The sequence below is a fragment of the Ursus americanus genome, chromosome 21 (assembly GCF_024610735.1).
Source record: "Ursus americanus isolate L20-20 chromosome 21, mUrsAme1.1.p, whole genome shotgun sequence".
Taxonomy (NCBI): domain Eukaryota; kingdom Metazoa; phylum Chordata; class Mammalia; order Carnivora; family Ursidae; genus Ursus; species Ursus americanus.
In genome coordinates, this window is record NC_142147.1 from 11,665,848 (window position 1) to 11,689,588 (window position 23,741).

Consider the following 23,741-nt stretch of genomic DNA (forward strand, 5'->3'; position numbering starts at 1 on the left):
CCCCCTTCCGTCCTCCCTACCCCTGCCTTTTATCTTGGGGCCTGGAGAAGGGCTTGAAACAGTAGGCTAATGGGGACAAATGGAGTGGATTCCTGAGACGTTATTTCCCAGTCAAGTAATCCTTGGATCCAAATGTTTGAAAGCAGCTGGCTTAGAAGAGTTAATGTTATCCTTAAAATTGTCTAACTCAGTCCTCAGAGGTTGGACTGCATATAAAGTCAAGGTCCATTGGGTTTCACGGCCTTTAGGAGCAGTTTTAGAATGGTGTCGTTGTGGTGGAAGAGAAACAAAGTAGAGAGAGGAAAGTAAACACAGACTACAGTGTAAGCAAAATTAGGAACCTTTAAAATGAAGTATGATGTTACAGACAGTTCCTTAGAAACAGCATGCTATTTATTATAATTGTTTCTTTCATCACTGAAAACAAAGTATATCGAAAGGGTAATTTTTCTGCAAGTCAACCCCTTTCCCTCGGGTTTCTTTTTTCAAGACTTTTTTTTTTTTAAAGCAAAATGTTTTAAAATAGAATTTTAAAACTTATTTATTTGTGGACTCCCGTAACATTGCTAGGACTTCTCCCAAACCTTTCCATCCCTTCACATGTTCACTCATTCTTGATTTTAAAAAATAATGATAAAATTCCTAATCACCTGTCCTGAGTTTACAATTCAAAGCAGGTTTTTTTTTTTTTTTTGGACTAACTAGTAATGTTCTCCTAAGGACAGCATCATTGAGGTGTGCCGTTCATCGTCCATATGGAGCAAATTAGAGAAGGAGGGGAGCTGCCACTGTTTCTGATTGGTTACGGTAGTATTAAAAAAAATTGACTTGCCCCGCTTTGGAGAAGAAAGATGGATAAAATGCTCTTTGAACACGCTAGTCTTTTTTTTTTTTTTATGTCGGTACAGAAGGGTTGCATTTATATTTAGCTTTCCAGACCTGTCTCTTGACCTTCTAATTACTTTATTTGAAACAGCACTGAGGGTATAATAAACCTGGAGGTTGCCTCTCCTTTGCTTTATCATAAATTAAAGCTGCTGGTTTGTTGAGGTGAAAGTGGAGGCAGAATGTTCATTACTGCTCAAGTGACGGCTTGTCAATAGCAGTACTTTTTAGTTTGTTCTAGTCAGCACTTGCTGTGCATTTTGTCGGGCCGCTGGGAAATAAATACAACAAGATTATACGTTTGGAATACCACAAGAGTTCACGGGAAAAAAAAAACACAAATGATAAATTATACACTTGGTAGAAAGTGACATGCTATCTTGTGCTATTAACAACCAAAGATAATTGCAACGAATTGTAATTGCAGTTTGCAACTTACAGTACAGTGTGTCCAACATCAATCTTAATAGTGAACAAAGCAATTTATATTAAAACTTAATTCACTTGGTAACTTTCTGCTGTATACACGGGAGCTAACAGATGTAGCTTTTCAGAAAGTTCAAAGGCATTTGAAACGTGGCAAGAAATGCTAATGCAGTAAGCCTTGGAGAAATATTGCATTACTACTTGTAATGAAAACAAATGTATGTCATTATCTCCTACTTTGTGTTTATTTAATAAAATATGCAGTTTGCATGTTGGTGAATTCAGTGTTTCTGAATGGATATGGAATGATGTTCTATTTGGAATCAAAGGCCAAACAGGACTAGCAATTATGCGTCTAGTATAAATAGTCTGCTTTACTATTTTAGTAGCATGCCCCTTAATGCTTCAGTAGGTTTCGTATGAGGTGTAACAGCAAACTGGAGTAACTTTATTCATGACTTTCCTTAGATTGGATGTCTTTGAAGCAAGAAAGGGAGCTCTCCTGGAATTACTTAAGAGAACAAGCATATTTGTTTTGTGAGCTTGACTGATGGCCAGTAGAGCAGTTGAGTGAAATCTCTAAACTGATTAGGGCTTTAGTTCAAATAATCTTCTACCTTTTTCATTAATTTATTCCTTAATGCTATTTTGCTGCTCTTCTACCAAGGATAATAATCTCACACTCGCTGACCTCCATGAGTGGATGACCTGGAGCCCATAACTAATCTTATTTACTCTCCTGACCAGCCGAACTTCATTTACCTTGACTGGATAAAGAGCCTTGCGTTGCTAAGCTTCCCCTCCTTCGTAGCTTTCTAGTTAATCTACAGTGAAGGGAAGATGATAGGCTTTCCCAGTCAAGATCCAGAAGCATCCAGGGACAGTGGAAACTTCAGGCCATTTCTCTTCCTTTCTTGAGTCCCCACTCTCCTAACGCAGATTATTTTCATTTTGAAAGTCAATTTCCAGCCATGGGCTATATGAATACGTTGTTGGATTTCGGTTTAATTGTTGAGTATGCATACATATAATTTTATATCCTGCTTTTTAATTTAATACCAAAGTGTTTCCCATGTTGCTTCATAATTTAATAATTATGCATTTTAATGACAATAATTCATTAAGTTTGTATACTGTTTTTTCTAATCATTCCCCATTATTAAAAAGTTGTGTTACTTTCACTTAGTTTCACTATTACAAATATTGCTACAATAAAAATTTCTTAATTTTTTTTCATTTAGATTGTTTCTTGGGAAAATGTTATTAGAAGTGTAATTATTAAGCAAGAGATGTAAACGTTTGTGTGGCTTTTTGGCCTACATTACTAAAGTAGATTCCTGGATTAGTTTATAGTAGTTTCTATTGCCTCCAGCAGGGTTGGAGGAATATATAATTTTATCATGGTAACATTGAGATTTAGCGTGGTTCTTTCATGTGTAGACTGAATGAGACTAGGCAAGTTACTTAACCCCTCTGCCTCATCTGAACCTCATTATTCCCCATCTGAAGAAAGGGGATGATAATGGTGGTTAACTCATGGATCATTATGAGTATATGTAAAACCTGGGGAGTAGGGTCTGCCACATAGGAAGCACTCAGTAAAGATTAGCTCGTACTATTCTTACTAGAATTTCATTTTTCTCCTAATTTAATATCACCTAGTGAAGCTGCAGTCTTTAAAGGCAATAGTGTAGTAGTCCATTGAAGCTAAGTAGTCAGTAGACTCCATAAGCAACTTGTACCTGTATAGAGTGAGACCTTCACGTTGCTCAGTCACAATGAGCCACTAGGAAGAACTCTGCAGTAGTGAGCATTTTAGCTGTAAAACAGACTTTCGGAAGCTTTTTCTCTTAATTTATATATGTTAGGGGTGCCTGGGTGGCTCAGTCTGTTAAGTGTCCTACTCTTCTTGGTTTTGGCTCAGGTCATGATCTCACGGCCGTGGGATTGAGCCCTGGGTTGGGCTCCGCGCTGAGCGTGGGGTCTGCTTGAGATTCTTTCCCCCTCCTCTGCCCTCCCCCTCTGTTCTCCTTCTCTCTCTCTCAAATAAATAAATAAATAAATAAATATTTTAAAAAGATGATAAATGGCTCTTATCCCAGAACAATCTAAATGGGCCTTGAAGCCTTAGGGTTCTGGCATGCTGATCTTGTGTTTCTCGTATTCCGTGAGAATCCAAGTCCCCCACTTTTAGGACCCAGCCTCTGCATTAAATAATGGTAGTTATTTGTTGGCTTTTAAGTAAGACAAAGAACTGGTTTCCTGGATACCTTAATTCTGGAAAATTGACTTCAAATTTATAAATTTTCAAAGAAAAGCTGTAACTAATTGTATTATTCCATGAGATGAATTTGATGAGATGCATCTGCTGCATCTGACTGAGTTGAGAACGGCACCTTCCCAAGTGGAGAGTCAGAGCAGCGAGCGCCGGGTGACCACGGAGCCCCTGGTCAGGCCGTCCCCAGCTGGGCAGTAGCTGACCAAGAGAGAGCCTAGAGATTACTTTCTCAAGACCTACTTTTAAACAAAAGGAACATGGATGCCTTATGTTCCCTTCTGATGATAATTTCTGTATTAGAATTCTTTGGTTGCAAGCAACAGAAAGCAATGCTTAGGGGGGGAAGGCAAGAGAGTGGGAGGTTCTCTTTTGGGAAGGATACGGGGTTGTTCACAATAGCCACAAAGAAGAGTAACTCAGCAGGAGAGGCAGAGGTGCCGCTCCAAGGATCCAGGCAGGGGGACAGCACAGACACTCATCAGGGTGCCGCAGTGGGAAGGAACAGGCTCTGCTCCACTCAGTCAAAGTCTAACAGGGCCCAGCCTGGATCTTATGCCCTCCTCTCGGCTAGGGGAGGCCATAGCAACTTGATGACAGTCCCACAAAGACCACACACTCCTGGGGGAAGAAGTTGTCCAAAAAAGATTGGAGTCCTCATCATTGAAGAAGGGAAATGGATGCTGGGCTGCTAAAGATACCAAAGGTATACACTGAGTTTCTTAAAAGACCATATTACTATAGTAATTCCTCAGCAGTAATGATCAGAAAAACACCTCAATGGCTTACAGACACCAGGAAGTATTTGGACCACTCAGGGGCCATTGCCTAGGACATTAGCCTTGGCGGTAACTAATTTTTTATTACTCAGTATGATATGGATGGCCCACACAAGAAGGCATTTTGTAAGAGAAATGTCTCACATTTGGCTGCAGATATCACAGACCTGAACAACGGTGGCTTCAGCCTCAGAGGGATTTCTATTTCCTCCATGGAAAGAAATCCTCAAAGAGTAGAGTCATTATGGCGGAACCACCCCATCACCAGTGTGCACAGCTCCTTCAGTCTTTCTGCTCTGTCCTCCTTTTGGCAGGCTTCTCTCTTCAGACTTCCTTCGTGATCACAAGAGAACCACAGCAGCTCCTAACAGGTCATGCACATCACCGGGAAGGAGGAGGAGGAAAGGGAGGAAAGGCAGCTGTGCCTGGTCCTTGGGTCACCTCCATCTGCCTTAAGGAACTTCCCCAGAAGCCCTACCCAGCAGTCTCCGCCTAGATTCCATTAGCTACAATGGAGTCATTTCATCACCCCTGTTGGTAGAGGACCCAGGAATATTTTTCAACTGCGTACATTGCTACTCCCAGCAAAATCAGGATTCTGTAAGGGAGGGAGAAGAGGAGAGTGGGTATCAGGAAAGCAACCAGCAGTTTCTGGCTCAGCCCCGTTGCTGAAGCGAACAGTCTTCAGCTCCGTGAACTCTGCTGCCAGTCCCGGCATGACCGACGAGCAGCCAGGAGACTGATAATGAAGCATTTCCTCAGGTAGGGAGAGAAACGAGCGGATTGAATGATGAAAACTTTAGGTCATTAAATAAAGTTCCAACATTTTCTTCTTGCCCAAAACATTCACAACAAACTCTGTGGAACAGGAATTGAAGGGAAATGTGCCATGCCATTTTTCTTTAGCCTTTTTGCAATGCAACAGGACAATCAATACAAATCTTTGCAGTAATCATATATTGATTTTCCTAGAATATAACTCCATTTAAAGCACTTTTATCCCCAAGAGTAGAAACATTGGAGGCTATCAAAGGAGGAAGTAGGTTTCCTTGACCCCATCTGCAGTGCACAATTGATTAACAGAGGATAGTTATGAGAGAGAGAGAGAGAGAGAGAGGGAAGAGAGAAGTCACCGAAAGGTTAATACTAGCTAAAGAGAAACAAGATTATAGGACATTAGGCTTTCGTTAAAATCATAAGGTCGGCAAAAGATAATGATACTATCTAAAACTGCATGAGATTTTGGGTACTTAACATCCCTTACTGCACACCCCCATGCCCCAACAACAACCGCAGCCGAATTTGGGGGATCGACAAAACTGTGAATGCACGGGGGCTGATTGATACGTTTAGGTTCAGGGCTGATAAGCTGGCTTGATAGGGAATGAGTGATATTGTTTCAGTTTTTCCTGAGTCATGTAGTCATTAAGTACTAAACTCAAACTTGAACGCATATCAGATTGAACGTTTCTTTGCTTCAAAGCTAAAAGAGAAAGAAAAATATTTCCTTTCTTTGCTTTTTTATTTTTGTAAGAAAAATATTTTAAAACTCTCCTTTTTATTCTGTTTTGTAAGAACACGAAACACAAGAGGACCTCTCCCTTCCCTCTTCCTCCTCCTCACTTCAACCCCTAACGATAACCAAAACAATCCACCTTCTGCAAGTTTGGGTCTGCTGCTATTTCTATGTGCAGATGTTTTCATCCCAGAGACAAGGAGAGTAATTGGATGGTTCTGCTCTGCCTCTGGCTCCGGAGGCTGGGATGTCGCCAAAACTCAGGGTGACGCCTCCCGAAGCGGTCCTGAGCTACCGTCTCTTGCACGCCCGTCAGGGAAGAGGCGAGAGGGTGCCCTGGTGTTCACTTGTTCGCGGCGTATTGTCCTCGGTGTATTTCCCTAGACCCCACTTGCCTTTTGTATCAAGACTGGGTTCGCACAAACAAGCTCTTTATTAAATTAGAAGGTGCATGCAGCCTCATTATCCTCGTCAGCGTGTTGTACTTGATACTGTTTCTTTTACTAGCAACTTCGGGAGTTTGTGTTTTGCTTTGGTTTTTTTTTTTTTCTTCTTTTTTTTTTTGGCTTCAGGCAAGGCAGCTAGTACACATTGTCAGATAAAGTATCTTATCTGTCAGCAGCACCCTTGTGAATTAATCATAATTCAATAGGCTTACTAATCAAGATTTGAGATGAATGTTTTGATAGAGCAATCAGATTTGTCTAATCTTTCATTATTTGACAGTCACTGCAGGCAGAGTGTGAACTTGGCAATAGTAGACCTGTTTCTGATCCCTTTGGCTGGGCCCACCGGTTGGGTAGCATCGCTGATGGTAGCTGTGGACCCAGGCCTTGCAACCAATTAAAAGTTCCGTTTCTCACTCCGCACCACCACCCCCCAGTCCTCCCTCCCACCAGTTTTCAGAATACGTGGGCGGAGTTCTCTTGTGAACCTCTTGCCCAAGTGATCAAGATTTGGGGACACGGTGTTCCCTTTGTCATTTTCACCTGTAAACAAAGGTGTGCCAAGCCAAGTGGTGAATCTCAAGGGCGATTTACGGTGTCCCTTGCAAGTAGTGGTCAGAGGAAAAAAATAAACATAACAGATTATTAAACGTTATTGATTACAAATCTTACTGTGTCACACGCCTCTAAAATCTATGCTCCGCTTGACAGAGTTACACATTCTTGGGGGGGATTTACAGCATAGTTTACGCATTTATTCAATTTGATTGTATAAATGGAAGCTCTTGTTGTAGATTGATATTTTATTGTATGTAATGTTTCAAGTTCTGGGATATAATTCTGAAATAATAAGTTACACTGTGTATATTCCATGGCAGCCACTAATGCGTTACTGTGAGAAAATTAAGGATGGGATTATTACAGAGGAGTCTTTAATCAGTCTGTTCCTTCTCCTCCCTAGGTTATATTAGCATAAAGATATTTCCTTATTCTAGGAAGTTTGGAAAATTCCAGAAAAATCTAAGGGGAAAAAAAAATCTAAATTTCCCATAATTCCATTAACTCAGAGTGAGTCAATATTAACCATATTTCACCCTATTAAATCTGAATGGAGAACAGCACAAATACCTCAGTGGGCGATTGCCTGACACTGTCATCCACAAAATATAACTATGTGGCAGGCTGTGTGGCAACCGTGGACCACACCAGAAGAAAATCCAGAGGAATCCAGGAAGCATGCTCCTTCTCTCAAGATTTCAGTTGCTGCGAGGAAAGCGTATGGGGAAATTCACTTAGGCTGTTAGTGCGTCGAACATGTTGGAAGTGACAACTTTTCGATTTCACAGGCATGCCGCCATCCTTACTAAATGAATGCTAGCCACACTTTGAGAGATTTGTAGCTTGGGTGATTCAGACAAGGGACAGCAGAGAGTTACCTAATTAGACTCTAGGTGTAATTACGTGAGGCATTCCAGGCAGCAATGGGCTGTGCATTAGTTCAGTTCCATGCGAACATTCGAGAGCACCTGAACAAAGAATGGTTTGTGGCTGAGGAATAGCTTTTTACTTTGCCCTAGCTTTAGTCTTCTCCTCCTGAAGCTTCCTTACCTGTCCTCTTTTTTTTTTTTTTTAGTTGTCACATGAGGCATAAGGGCAAGTTATTTTGCAAACAGTTCATCATCTGTCCCTATAACTCCCCTCCTACTCTCCTCTGTAATTTCTGTAATTCCCCACATTCTCTGGGATGAGCTTTTACATGGCAAAATACGTCTGTATTTGTTAATGTATTTATCTGTCCCTGTTTTGAAAAATCCGTAGGATTTCCAGCCATGATTCTTCTTGGCTCTCCATGAAACTCCACAGATCTCTTTTTGTGATGAAGAGAGGAATGTCATTCACTGAACCAAGGGATTAGCTCCCATCCCGTCAGCAGTCTCGCGTCGTAGTCGTCCTCAGTTGCTCCCATCCATTCCTGTCTCTTAAGGAACAACAAGGGGAAAGGCACTGGTTAAAGAAGATATTTTCTTCTAGTAAATTAATCCACGGCTTCCTTTGTGCTGGCTTCTGCCATCAACTGCCGCCCAAGTTCTGAACTAATGCACTAAAGTAAACTTTGCAAATCCACATAAATCAACTCTACATGCTTGCATGTGGAGAGGCTTGAGGTCATCAAATAAGCACTGTGTGTGGATGGTGGCCAAGTGATTTTCCAGTCCTCTCCCTGTTCTCAAATGGGGAAATCCCCTTCTGAGGTTCTCTGCTCCTTCTAATCCTGCCTCCCTGACATCTCCCTCTGCCTCCATTCTGCTACTAATGAGGTCTAGGACGACACACAGGACCACTCCATTCATACAGGAGATGACTGTTCTAGAATTCTACTTCGAAAATTCTATGTAGGCTAGCATGAAATGAACATAGATCAAGGAATTGCCAGAAACATTAAGAATAGATCGGATTCAACACCCCTTTTTATTGTAGTACCTCTTTGCCGGCTATGAGAAAGAAATGTTTTAATTTTAGTACCAGCACTAATAAACAGGCTCCGTTTTTATTGCCTTATTGGAAGAAAAGAATAATAAAAACCTTTGTTGTATGAAAAGTGTTGTTTCGGAGCTCTGTGACCGTATGGGCAAGGCCTTCAAGTGCTGCCGCCCTAGTGAGGCTAAGGGACATTTGAACAGTTTCAGTGCTATGTTTGCATAATTTTAAGTTGGATATCGAGTGAAACTCTGTCTTCACTGTCACCTGCCATCACCCGCCGTCCAGGGTGGATCAGGTCAAGCCCGTGTGGTCAAAACCAGAGCAACCAGTTTTGGCCAATCACTTGCTCTTTGCAAGATTATGTTTGGTGCAACAGAAATCCAGAGTGGTCTCAGGCATGATTCCTGTCCCCAGAGAGTGTACCATCTGTTCGTGAGGACAAAACATAAAAAACCTGAAAAGTAAAATGCCAATGAGGAATCTAACTAACAGTTTGAGACAACACCAGGGAAGGGAGGTTACGTGACTACACATGATTGTTAGATGCACTTACAGATTTTTTTATAGAAGAAAAATGTTCTCCGACCCTTCTGATAGTAGGGGCTCATAGACACCAGTTGTAAATTCTGAACTGAAGTATTATGCTGTAAAAATGCTTTTCACTTTTGAAATGGCAGTGCAAAAGAAAAAATCTGGTCTATGTAACTGTTAAAGAAATTATTTTAGATTATTATTAAAATTAAGGCATAAAATTGAAAAATTCCCATAAATCGCATCGACTTCTGAGAAAATGCCAGTGCATCTCACAGACCCAGGGTAGGTGGTCATTTCATTAGCCAGTTCCAAACTCAAATAGTAGGTTCATTTCAAGTTACAGAGGTAAGATTTAAGGGAAAGGATGCATTCAGGTAGGGCAAGGTATAGACGTTGTATGGGAAGAGGTCCTTTCAGTTAGGTAGAAGTCATTGTGAGAATCAGAATAAGGCAGTATAAACCAGGTTCCATGTGTTAGACTCTGACTGAAACAGAATGTTCAAGAAAATTAGACCAAATATGTGGGAGGTACTAAGAGATACCTGAGTTCTGGGAAGCCTTCAATGGTTTCCAAAGCTGAGAAGTGACATGATGCCGGAGATATTTTAGGGGAGGTTAGTTTGGAGGCAGGGTGGGCGTGGATTTGGGTTGTTCTCGTTTAAAGGCTGTGTTTAGAGAAAAGCCGGGTTCCTGAAGTGAGGTGATGCGGGCCTGCGTTGAGGCGGAGCAGTGGTAGCAGAAGACAAGTATGAATTTCAAAGGACCTCTAACGTAAGAACTTCAGAACCAGTTGGTTATAGGGATGAAGAAGAGGAAGGAGTCAAGGGTGGTTTCGAACTTGGAAGTAAATGGCCGTTTGCGGGGAGGGGGTCCTCTGCTCCACCACTATCGTGGAAATACAGGGCCAAGTGTTAAGGATCCAGCCCCGTAAATAGCTATGGGCGAGACCCGAAGTGCAGGGAAAGCGGCACAGCCTTGACGTCCTCCTGGTTGTGAACGTTACAGAGTTACCCTGGGAGGGAGTCTTTGCTCTTTGTGTCGACCCAGTGGCCTCAGATGCAATCGTACCTCACGTACAAAACCAGTAATTGAAAGAAAAAAGATTTCCAGATATTTCAGGGATTCTGCTCTTGTATTGTGGGTGAGTAATCATCTTGACTTTCTTCTTACGGGGCTTGTAGTTAAGGGCTCGTTCGTGCCCTCACCAACTGACAGCCAGATTCCCCCTTCGTTCTGTTTAGGTTAAAAGATGTTTACATCACCTTGGTTTTCAGAAACTGACAAACTGCCAGTGGCCTGTCAGTGGTGGACTGACTTTTTTTCACCTGCTCACAGAGATACTATTGTCTTTGGAGAACTAGTGCTTTTCTTCACTGATGTGGCTAAGCCTAGGTAATCTTTGAAGAATTGGCTGCTTTATGTCTAACAGAGAAATGAAGGTGAGGCTGTGGAGCTGGGGAATCTCGGGGCAACACCCTCAAGTTTGAAGCCTGAGGGAAACTGAAGCCAAGCTCATTGCCCAGATCTCGAAATCTAGATATGGGCAGAGGTTGAGTTGAGTGCATTCAGCTGTCCTACCATGAAACTGTCTTTAGAGAACGTGCACTCATCGCATTGCAGAGAATTGGGGAAGTCCCAGGTGGGTCGGACACGACTGAGTCCTGTGAGCCCTGAGCAATGTGGCTTTTTTAATAGGTGAATTGCCTTTAAAGATTTATTTTTTTATTTGGGGGGCGAGGGGCAGAGGGAGAGAGACACCCAAGCAGACTCCACTCTGAGCATGGAGCCCATTGCGGGGCTTGATCTCACGAGCCCGAGACCACGACCTGAGCTGAAACCCAGAGTCTGTGCTCAACCGATTGTGCCCCCCAAGCGCTCCTAGGTGCATCTCCGTTAATGTCCTCACAGCTCTTGGAGTGTCTGACGTGTGATGTGTGCAATACTGTATCGCCTTGCCCACATACTGGCTGCCTCAACATCACTTCTGAGCAGAGAAATTCTAAAAGGAGTGTGGCCAGGGCCCGCGGCCACTTTGTGAGGGCGTAGCCATGCTTGCCAAATTTCCAAACCAGTTACGAATCTGAAAATAAAAAATTAAAGGTGCTAATCGTTTCCCCTATTACTGAATAGTATATGTGAAATCCTGCATTCACCTTTTTAAATAGGGTTTATGATAAACACTGTCTTCCCTCTCTCTGGGCAGGCAGATGTTTGTCTAACAAGGAAATAAAGCTGCTCTCAACAGCCCTTTCCTAATAAAAGATCTAGTTGCTTTTCCATCTAAAAACCCGAGTTTAAGAGCTTTTTATGATTCTAAAATGAAAGAATTCCCTTACTATAAAAAAAAAAAAAAGAAGTGATGGAAATTTGTTACCAAAGAAAGGTCCGTTACTTTGCCATCTCAGTGTAGCCTGTTGGCCTGAGTGCAGTGGAAGGAGGAAGCTTTTATTAGGAAGTAATCCTTTCTAGTTCTCTTAACAGTCCTTATCCAGAAACTTTCCCCAAGGCTGTGTACAGCTTTGTGCCCTGGAACCGTTTAGCCACAGGTGGGGGACGCACTGAGCTTTTGAAACCAACAGGGTGGTGTGAACATAAGACCAGGCAAAGGAGTTGTTCCAGCAGCTGTAGGATCTTGAAAAGGGTCATTAATGTTTCTTTAATTCTTCTGGTGCTCTCCTTTATCATCATACAGTCATATTTCCCATTTGCACATGAATGAGCTTGTGCGAATCGGTAATAATAAGCTGGCGTCTGCACTGTGTATATTAGGGTCTCAGCCCCCGTTGGCAGGGTGTGATTTGGGAATGAAGCACCTCGAGGCACCAAGCAACACAAAATCAGAAAAGTAAATCCCTCCCAAAATATTAGTATATCGTCACCATTGCAAACGTGTAGCGTTTGGGATCAGCTGCCTCGGTATCATTTTCTGCATTACTGCAACCACTGAGTTTAGAAAATACAGAGTTGACCCCACGTTTTTCCTTGCAGTTTGAAAGAACGCACACCTCTCTCAAAGTGACTGCTGTTCAGCAGGAAGTGCTTTATTAACTGAACAGGGTCTGATTTTGTCAGTTTTGTTATTTCCGCTCTAAAACAAGGCACACTCTTTGGTGAAATCCTCTACTTTTATTTCAGGGGATTCCTTAAACACACTCGGAAGGTAAGGAGCCACACCAGTATAAAAATTATCGGTATAAAAATTAAGGCATCATAAAAAACCCCAAAACAACAACCCACATGTCGTTGCCAAGGCCACATGGTCATTCAGGTCTAGAAACGAAATGAGACTCCTCCAAGCCTGCGTCTTCATTTCAGCGGGGTCACTGTGGCTCTGGCCCTTCAGTCGGGCTTATGGCAACATGAGGGGAGGTCTCAGCTGAATCCAGAGTCTTCATTAGACGTCCTGTAACTATGTCTAAATGGGACTTCACAAAGACCTCTTAACTAGACACTGGCTAGAACGGCTCTTCCCCTGGGAGAAAAGGGTCTTTAAGATATTTTGAGGGGAGGAGAAGGGTTAAGAGGTCTAATCCATAGCTCTAAATTCCCGTGCTTGGGGGAGCTCATTGACATGGTAGGTTTTAAGGGCTTCTTTGGAGCCATTATAGTTTGTCATGCTGAGGCCCACTGGAGAACACTTAATTGTAAAGTATTATCCCAGTGTGTTGCAAGGCCTTTTTGAGCTCTTTGACAAAAGCAGCTTGCTACCACTTATGGGAAACCTTGGGAAAGTTTTGAGGCATGCAAACCCGAGAACATTCTTTAGGTTTGTGCTTTTAAGCTAAGTAACTGGAGTTTTTAAATCTTCCCGTCACTTCCTTCCTCTGTAAATCAAACCTCAGTTGTACATGGATTCCTGGGTGCTGGATATATGTTGAATCCATTTCTTTCCCTTTCTAATTTTTTGTTTTTGAGGTTGGGATTTTTCTTGGCGGCGGTGGTAAAGATGGTGTAATGAACAAACACGATTATCACATCCAGGGGCTGCAAAGCCTTAATTTAGAAATGTAATCGAAATCACATTGTTTCATATGGAACCAATTCCTTCTTGTCTCTTTCCCCCCAAGGAGTGAAGGAAATATCTTTGGTATATGGTTAAAAACCTGATAGATTAGACCTTCAGATAGGTGGGTGGATTAAGGCAAAGCACAAGAAAAGGCTCATGTTTTCAGTTGTCTCTCCTATTTTAAGGTTCCTATTGCCCCTCAGTATTCTGAGTTTACCAGATTAGTCCTAATCTAATATGTAGTTCTTTAATGTTTTAAACATTTTGGCTGGACTCAGTTCCTCGCCTCCATGTTCCCTATCTCTGTTAACATCTCTGCATGCATAAGAGGGCATTTATTAGGGCCGGATTGAGGGGAAAAACACCAAAAGACCAGTCCCCATTCTTGGGCCTTGGGAATGCAAGGCCATAGCATTGAGAGCGCAATGAATTGAGAGGATCCCAGGGTCAAAATTCAAAACCTTGAGCTCCCCCACCCCTCTTTTTTTTTGCCCAGAACTCCAGGTTCATTCTGAATTGCGTTCATTTCTGAAAACACTGAAGTTTGGGGAACTCTAGCTCCTTCTCGTGGTTTCCCACACTGTAAAGCAAAGTGAAGATATAGGATCAGAAATAGTTAACAGAGGGGCGCCTGGGTGGCACAGCGGTTAAGCGTCTGCCTTCAGCTCAGGGCGTGATCCCGGCGTTATGGGATCGAGCCCCACATCAGGCTCTTCCGCTATGAGCCTGCTTCTTCCTCTCCCACTCCCCCTGCTTGTGTTCCCTCTCTCGCTGGCTGTCTCTATCTCTGTCGAATAAATAAATAAAATCTTTAAAAAAAAAAAAAAGAAATAGTTAACAGAGTAGTTGCGCCAGAGTATGTGGATTTCTCTGTGATTCGGATTTTTACGAGCTCATTGTCCCCGGTCCTCTTCTATACATAGAGCTGATAATACTGCTTTGTTTCTTTCTTTTAAAATTACCAAGAGATGTAGATGTGTAATAATGCAGAGGACACTTAACGAAGGCTGTTAGCTATGAGAGTCCTCTTTGTTACGTGAGATACTCTACCAGCAAAATAAGGGACATGATTGTTTTGGTAGAACTCTGTTATGGATACAGGATATCTCCAGCCTGATCTTAGGAATAGTTTGGGAGGTCGTACCTCTTTGATTTCTGCATCTCCCTGCATGTCTGCTTGCTTTCCTCTTTCAGTGTACCAAATTCTGTATCTTTGGTCCACACGGCTGAAAAATGGCTACCACTTCCGGGGCGATCGCCTCTGGCTAGGGGGTGAGGCCCCACAGAACAAACATGGCTGCCAGGAACCTGCCACTGAAGCCGTGCATGTTGGAGAGGTTGGTTCCCAGAAAGGGGGAACGAGGGACTCAACCGTGTATTTTTCTACAGTACCACTCCTTTAAGGAGTAAGTAAAGTACTAGTGGTTCTTCGTATTCCTCAGAATAAAGCTGCTTTAAGGAACGAACATAAAATTTTAGAGCAGGAAAGGATTTTAAAGTTCACCCAGCCCTACCCTCTGTGTCCCATTAAGGAAACTAAGGCAAAGGGAAAGTGATTAATTTTCCAGAGGTTCTTAAGTGAGTTAACAGCGTCCCGTGCTCATGCTTTTAGGTCAGAGCTTCCAGTGCTTCTCTTTCGGTTTTCTTCTGCCATATCACAGCTCGTGCATATTTCAGATGTTATTTTTTGTGATTGCCTAGAAGTGTTTGAATAACAAGGAATTTGTATTTATAGTCCCTCACATAAATAGATGGTTTTACATTGTATAGACACCTCTACTCTAGAAAAACACAGGTAATGTTTTTGAAGACAGCCTAGAAATACGTGGGGAAGTGCTTCTGATGTACCATCACGTGAAAACGGCAAAGTCATGGTTAGGTAGCCCCGAGATTTAAAAATAAATAAAAATTATGTAGGCATGTGGATGTCAAGTAGGTGTGTTAGACTGGTGGTATTATATATAACTAAATTCCCTTAATACTGCCATCAAATTATTCTTAGTTTTAAGGAGCACATTTAATAAGAATACATCCTCCTCTGCTTCTCCTCATCCTAGAGCTCCTTGAACCTGTATGCCCGATGTTCTTGCTCATGGAAGTGAACTCTTAGCAGTGTAAGGCACATATATTTGGGGCATACCTGGAACTTTTATTCCAGGAGTGAACACATTAAGAATGAAACCCTCGTAGCTATGGCTACCGCCACATTGAAGTAGGGTCTGAGCGGAGGCTTGGCCCCAGAAGAAATGACCCACAGAGACAGAGGTTACCATGTTCTCAAGTGCAAACAGAAGCAGGATCTAGGAGTTGGGAAGAGCATCACATCATGTGACTTGATACCAGTGGGCTTCAGAAGAGGTGGCAGAAGCCTAGAACCTTTCAGGTCTGTAGAGGCACAACTTGGTTAAAACAAGGTAGATGACACCCAGCGAAGTTCTTTCCGTGGCCATACCAGATGCACCAAGATGGCTCTCAACTTGGAATGTGCCTGTCCCACCCAGGAGCCCCCCCCTTCTCCAAATTTCACTGTTTACTTCGGACCACAGAACCAGGGGAGAAAATCCTGTCTCTTTGACACCATCGGATTTCTAATCTGCCCTCATAGCAGTCAGGGACAAGAGCAGCCAGCAGGGCTGTGAGAGCAGGAGGGCCCACCGTGAAAAGGGGGGCCTTCTGGCTGCCCTGCTCCTTCTACTTGAAAAGGGCAAGCTGGGTTTTCAAGGAGGATGAGAAGCAGAGGGAAGGGATTCGAGCCGAGCTGACACACTACACGTGCCCCACCTGTCAGGTGCCTTTAAACCGTGCGCTCCCCGACCCTGGGAACCTGCTCTCTCCAGCTTCCTGTACACCATGGAGCCGAGCACAGTGCCCCTGGGGCTTAATGAAGGCAACGCTTAGTGAACTTGGCGAGGAGGACACGTTGTCAGGAGCAACCTCAGAGGCGCCTTGGCTTTACCAAACGCAAGACTCTTTGTTTCCCAGCTGACAGAGAGGGGTGGAAGAGAAGGAAGAAAACTAGGCCGAGATGGGGCCAGAAACATGGGGACGGCGTAAGGTAGCGTTTTTACCTCTCTCTGCAGGATTAGCCAGGGTTTATCCTAATCGTTACCTCTCCAGAGATTTCCATCATGTCTTGAGTCACCTAGTAGGCCTCTCACTGCCTGGAGGACTTTATTTTCTGTATTGAATTCCACTCTGTTCTCACTTGAACTTTCTTTTTTCTGACCTGGGCCAGTCCCCATTGTGCAGGATTGCCATGGGCACCTGCTGGTCGGTGCCGGAGTGATGGGAGCCAGCGATTCCTCCCTGGGCCTCAGTTGTACACAGGTGCAGCTCTGCAGCTGCATGCAGCAGGGGTTTGGAGGAACCTGGGCAAACCTCAGTTCAGAGCAGAGTTCACACCTAGCGAGCAAACCACTTTAATGCTAACGGTGACATAATCGACTTTAAAATAATCCTGTTAGGGACTCGAGATGCAGTGGCTCGACCTTTTATTAATATTCTTTTCTTCCCAATAATAACAACTGTGAGTCAACAACATCTCTTCAAATGTGGTTAATTTCCTTAGGCCCACTCCAAAGGAGAGGTTCCATCCTTGGCTTTGAAATCTGAATGGGATGAAGAAAACTCATTTATGTGGTAAAAATCTCAGTTACACGAACCAAGTTAAAGACTTTCTACTGAATTAAAGAAACAGTTGACACATTGATTATTTGAAACTAATTGTAGATCTGTTTTGGCATCCAGAGAAGTCTGCCCTGAACCTGTAGTATTTCAGGTTCTCTTGGAGTTTACATTCCAAGGCGGGGGTCCCCTGTTAAATAAACACGTAAAGAAGATCATTTCAGAAAGCGAATGAGGAAATGGGTAGAAGCGTGAGTAGTGGTTAGGGATTTGAGAGAAGGTGTCTCTGAGAGGTGACATTGAAGCTGAGATCTGAAATCCAAGAGGGAGACAGCCCTGTGAAGACACGGAATTAGCTTTCCTGACCACAGGGACAGCAAGTGCAAAGTCCCAGAGGTGGGAAAGGGCTTGACCCCTTGGAGGAACAGGAAGTACGTGGAGCAGCGTTCAAGGGGGAGTGGAGGAGGTAGGAATAGTCAGAAGGAAGGCAGGGCCACAGGAAGATGCTTAGATTGTATTTGAACTACGAAGAATACTTTAGAAAGCTGAACACTGACTGTTCTAAGCCGTCCACAGAGGGAAAACGTGCCTGAGGTGGCTGTTTTATTTCGTTCTAAAGAAGAAAAGTGCTGCGATTACTTCTCTTTATATGCCTCTCCATTGAGTTCCACAAATATTAGTAAAATGAAGTAATATTTATAAAAGCGCTTTAAACATTTTAAAGCACTGCAATTTAAGGATATTGTCATCATTAAAGTGTTTAATATAATTGAGGGTATTACTTCTTTATTGTAGAAAAATCCTGCTAAATTTGAAGCGAATTCTCCCCCTGTTAGACGCCCCCCACCCCCCACCCCGCCAATTCCCTGAGACCTGTGTCACTATGAAAAGCTTCCATTGCTTTTTTCCACGTCTTGTGAAGGTCTAAGGGAGGAGGATTCCCACTGCGTAGACCACAGACCCTCAGGAGAGAATCACTTTTTGGTGCCCTGGTCTTCTGTGAGTCCACAGGGTCAAAGGTAAGGCTGTCCTGAGACTGTGACTCCCAGGATGTCTCCACTTCTGGGGCCACACCAGCTAAATGGAAATTATGAAAATATCCAGGGCCAGAAGCTAATAAATAGGAAGTGACAGGCATGGCATATTAGGGGATTATCACATGCACTGGCTCTCCTGCAAGATGCATGATGAAGGTGGAGGGCGTCTAATAATCCCCCTGAAATGTGCTGCCCGATGTGCTGGTGATACACAAGGAAATCTGGTTTCTTGCAAGAAAGGAATCAGAAGATTGATGTCCTCCAGATGACTGTTCCCTTTGACGTTTATCTGCTTTTTTGGTGACCTTTGGTTTCTAAATGTAGTTCTTGGCTCTGACCTCGGAAAAAGATAAAGGACTAAGTTCCAGGTTTGCTCAGTGGTACCAGGAATGACCGAGATCGGAGTTTCTCAGCTGATGCGGGTACAGGATGGCGGTTCCCACTCCTGTTGGCTGTTGGCTGGGCCTGGCGGCCTCCGTGAAGGGGGCCTGGCAGGGATGCTGCAGTCATGGGCTCAGTGAAAGCAGAAGTCATTTTGAAACCTCTTTAGTACAGGACTCCACCCATGCTGCCCAAGCCGTAGTGTGACACAAATTAATTGAGCAAAACAAGTGACTTGCCTACAGTTGGCACTTCTGTTCTTATTAGGATCAGAAAGAGCAATTGGATGAAGATCGTTTCAGGAAGAAGAAAAAGGCATATGTTACTTATTGTTTTGGGCGAATGTTTTTCTGAGAAAAGGGGATGCCGCGTCATTAATAACTGTGGCACGCCGTACCGATTCTCGTCGGCCTGCGGGATTCAGCATTAGCCCCCTCTCATTACTCCAGCGGCATTGGCTTTGCCCCCAGCCTCATATGTATTCCGCGCACAGTCAACCTCGGAGTTGACATCTTCTTCTAAAATTGTTTGGCTGTAATAAATATAAAACTTTCACCACTGGTGTAAGGCATTGCTGGTTGGCATCATTTCCTACCCCCTTTTAATTATTCCTGACACTGTGGAGAAACATCTAATATAAATCTGTAATGTGCACTGATGACAAACTACACGGTTGGAGGACCATGTAATTTCTCCACAATTAATTAAAGTGCATGGAGATTTTTTTTTTTTCCTCTTTCTTTCTTTCTCTTTCTTTTTTTTTTTCCCCCTCCAGCAGCCAGATGCCACTGACTGGCTCAAATAACACTGCTGTCAACTGTAAAAAATTAAGAGCCAAACCGTAAGAAAGGTACTTAGATAAAGAAACCAGATGCGGGGATATTTGTGACCCCCGCGTACATCTCCATGTAAGCCCCCATTGTTCGACATCTGTAGCTGCACAGCCTTCATTACGCGCCGAACCCGGCGAGGCTGTCAGCGGCCTGTTTCCACCAGCATCGTCACTTTGGTCAATCTTTTATTAAAAATCGAACGGTGCCAATCAGCAAGGGGAAGAAGGACACCGGGGGCCCTGGCGCAAGAAGGAACAGCGGCCTGTTTACACCAGTGACGCCCGCTGGTGTTTATGGGCACGTGCGTGTGGTCACTCCGAGAGAAAGAAAGAAAAAAAAGGCGCTGCTCCCATTTCAGCCGGATCTACCACCTGGAATTGATCAAAAGCAAATTAATTTTCATTTTCAATTAGGAATACAATTAAATCCAAAGTGTGCTGCGGGGGGAAAATTGTACTGTTTCCGCACAGCCTGTGCGGTGGGCGGGCTCGACGTAAAGCCCGACGAAATGAAATACAATTCTTTGTGTCTTTGCATTTGATTCATTAAAGTGTTCAGGTGGGGGCCCGGGGGCTGGCCACGGCTACTGCATTTTACCTTCTCGGGAGCCACCCCTCCTTCCCCTGAGGCCGAATTTGAGGAAAAGGGAAGAGGGAGGGCCAATCAGGCCATAGAAACTGCGAGATAGCCTGGCCCTGGGGCCCTGCGCCCTGTGAGTCGGCCCGCTCTTTTTCCCAGGGTTCTGCTGTGCAGCAAGGATGTGGGCTTTTTAACGGACAACCTGAATTAGGAAACAGGAATTTGGCTTTGCCTTCTGCATCCAGCTTGCGGGCTCTCCACGTCGAAGCGATACCTGGCAAACGGATCCCCCTTCCAAGTCTGGCCATCATCAGAGATATTGAGTGATTGTGTGAAAACAATCTGCCTGGTGAATGCCTCCTGTCACAGGATCCTCGCTCCTTTCACTTGACTTTTTCTCCACATTCAACTGCTGCCTTTTGTTGGAGCCAACGAGTGGGGCCTGCGGGGCAGACAGGATTCCTCCCGGCTGCCTGGGGAACAGTTGGCCCAGTGTGTTCATCACCAAGGGTGGTAATTTGGGGAGCTTTGACCCTGATTTTAAGGAAAGTCCATTATTTGTCAATTATGAGACCTAAAAATTCAGATAGAGGACTCCGATGTTACATGCCCAGCTCTCTGGTTGGGGACGGACAACGGCGTGTTGGGGAGGATGACCACGAACGGAAGTTTGCTGTCCCCGTCTACCTGTCTCCCTCCCAAGGCAGCCACACTCGGCTTGCTACGAGCATGTTGCTCCGCTGACGGGAGTCATCTGACGGTCCAGCTCAGAGATGAGCTGCTTGGAAAGAACAGTGGGTGATAAATATTTTGCCTTATGAATAACAATGAAGATAGCCTCAGATAATAGCTTACATCTTTCTAAAATTCTTTAGGTGACGGATTAAGAGAAAAAGAAGGTTCTGGGTCATGGAAACAGCTGCTTTTGGTGAAAGATTATCCAGAGCAGTGTGGTCACCGCAAATCCCCTGTGTTCCAGTCCATATTTTACTTCATACCACCCCCCACCTTCCTTGTCCCAAAGCAAGGGTTTACGTTTCCTCCCCGCATGGTATTTGTGCTTTAAAAGAAGATTTTATTACTTCTGCTACAGTGGAATTTCTCTTTTTACTAGACAGTTGGCATGACCACAGCCTGAAACCGCGATGGAGTTGTTAACACGCTGGGATCAGCTTTTCCCCCTTTAAAGCTATTCTTTTCTTTTCTTTATTTTTTTAGAAGGGGGGAAAAAAAGCTCCAACAAATCAACAGAACTATTAACTTTCTGATTTATTTGCTACAGAGAGCAAAAAAAGTCAATGTGAAGTGACAGAAACACCAGAACCGACAGTAGGAAAACATTCTCTGTGCAAGTTTCCAACTGAAATCGTACCGCAAACACTTGGTTATCTGGAGATAGACATCTTCAATTTCCTGATTGCATAATAGAAATGGGATTTCTTTTTCCTCTCAAAAAAAGCATTATCCATATCATCAACATAAAGTTGTCTGTGCTTTGGGTTCCAGAAAGCCCTCCTCTCGGGAACTTCTGAATTGCTAACAGTTTCCACCATTTCTCCCCCTTCAAGGGGACAGGTAAGTGTTGCTAACATGGTGAAGTCCAGAAGAGGTCTTCGGGAGCCTGCCAGACCAACCGTGGCCACCTGGCAGACACCGTGGCATTGAGTAAATAGACACATTCTCCCACCATAAAGCCAAGTAGCGCCGAGAACATTCATCTGGTTGCAGATTGTGTCTAATGGCGGCACAGCCAACACACGTTATTGCTTTATTAGTAACTCAGGTTGGAAGTCTGTAAGGATTCGAGACCGTGGTTTGGGGCAGTTCAGGACAGTTCAGACACTTGTCCTGGCACGGGTTGGGCCGGCCTTTGCAGTGGACCTGCCCTTCTCACCAATGGTGCCAGCGATGTGTGGTCTTCACGCGTGCGTGTCTTCCCAGTGCAGCTGGTGACAAGGCACGATGTTTTCCTCACTACCTGCCCCCCACCCCCAAGTTTCTGATGACCCATTTCTGAGACGGAAAATTCTTGGCTTTGGCCGACAGCTTACATCACTTTTGCACTTAAAAACGCCCATGATCTCAAAAGCAGCCCTCATTTTTAAATCGCTTTGTATATCAATACTTCATTTTATTTAATACAGTGTTTTAAAATTATATTTAAAAGGCAGCCTCTTTCGTCTCATGTGCCCTTGGCTGGGAAACAAAGGAAGTCTCTTTTAAGAGGTGTTTTACACTTTATGACTACTGAGAGAGAACATAGTTCTTTAATAGGTGTGTGTGTAAGAGAGTTCCATATTATAGGTTTTCAGAGATTAAAAGCTCTGGAACAGGGCTGTTTGATAACATCTTTGAAGGGCAGAGGAGCAAAATGGAAGCCTCAGAGATGTGGACGCCAAAGCAAAACACTCCCTAACCCTGTGGGCAACAGGAGCTTTTCTGAGATCGTATGATTCTCACCAATAATAGCGCTCTGCCTTGACGGCGGGTGAGGGCCGTGCAGGATGAATCATTCTTGTCTTATACTTCATGGTTATGGGCATGTAATATGTTCTTCATTGAGCCAGGCAATTGACGGAGACGCCAGTGCATTTAAGACTTGAGTCTACTGGAAATGAGACTTGCATTCTTGCCAGAAATGGATGCTTTTCTGTGTCCACCACTATCACACATCTTGACTTTTTTTTTTTTTAATCCCGACTCTTAAAACAATAATATCAAACAACTCCAGGGGAAAAAAGTTAAATATTTCCATATGAAGAGCTGATTAAATTTGTATGGTTTTCTTTTCAGTAAAAAATGATACGTGATGAAACACAGTGCAGCTGGATGGCTGGTTTGGGCTGATACGCCCTCGTCCTCTGATCTCTGGGCCCAGCAGCTCTCAGAGCCAGTGCCCGGTGAGCCGCCTGCCGTGGCCCGGGTTCTGAAATGCCCATTCCTGGGGCATCCAGACCGCAGGACGCAGGCTCTAAGCACCATCAGCAGTCACCTGGCTTAACATGTCCTCTTAAGTCACATGGCTCTTCGGGGGCAGGCTGAGTCCCTGTGGAGCATCGTGGTCGATAGGGGACGTTTGGTGCTCCGTTATTAGGATTCCTTCAGTTGAAGGTGGGGGAAAGAGCCTGGCTGGGAGGTGGGGGATACTAGTGGGGAAGATGACTTATTATTGGCTCATGTGTTTGAAAAGGACAAGAATATCTGGCTTTAGTACAATTTGATCTTGGGTTCAAATGAGGTGACTGTAACCTGTGTCCTTTTGCTCCGAATGCTGCTTCTACCTCCTTCGTGTTGGTCCCACCCTCAGCCTCTCCTCTCTGGGGCACAAGATGTCTGCCAGCAACTCTTGAGGCTCCATGCTTCTGTGTTCACCTCCCATGGGGAGAAGCAAGGGCCCTGCCCTGGTGTTCCCAGCACAGGGGCTCCTTTGCCTTGACGGTAGTTTGGGCAGTAGGGTACTGCCAGGGCTAGAGTGGACTGCACTTGAAGCTTCTGGGCTTAGTCTGGGAAGGTTTCCTGGTGGGAAACTGGGACAAGGTTACAGCCTGAGTTGGGGACAAAACAAGAATGCCCCTCAGCCATGCCAAAGGCCGTTGCACCAAAACAGTAAGGAAAGTAGACCAGGAAACTGGGGTGGTTTTGGGAGAGTCACATTTAGTGCTTCTGTTTTCATTCCCTTTAAAATATGAATGATAAGAGGAGAGGGCTTCTCAATCATTTCTATGGATGTACAGGCTTGACTTTTGTTTCATCCAGTGTTTAGAGTTGGGGGGTGGTGGTGGGGAGCTCTTGCTGCCATCATCAGGGGTCAAAGGTAATGGCAGCATATTTTTTCTTCAGCTGACTTGAGGGAAATGAAACCATCCTGACGCTTCTATGCTTAAAAACCGTGCCCATCTTTCCTCTCTGCCGAGAGGAAGTTGCCAGCGACTCAGGACT

At 44.1% G+C, this 23,741-nt stretch overlaps 1 protein-coding gene across 4 annotated transcripts in view; it reads left to right on the forward strand.

Moving 5' to 3' along the window:
- The window catches only part of FTO (FTO alpha-ketoglutarate dependent dioxygenase), a 369,186-nt gene that overhangs the window by 290,525 nt on the left and 54,920 nt on the right, over window positions 1-23,741 (forward strand). Inside the window, exon 9 of one of the 4 annotated variants that reach the window (XM_087870428.1) lies at window positions 1-14,179. This exon is cut by the window's left edge and continues 47,970 nt beyond it. The exons of the other annotated variants lie outside the window; for them this stretch is intronic. The gene's annotated coding sequence lies outside the window, so the exon portion shown is untranslated. Of the gene's footprint in view, window positions 14,180-23,741 lie in introns of those variants that run through there. 4 annotated transcript variants of the gene reach the window in all.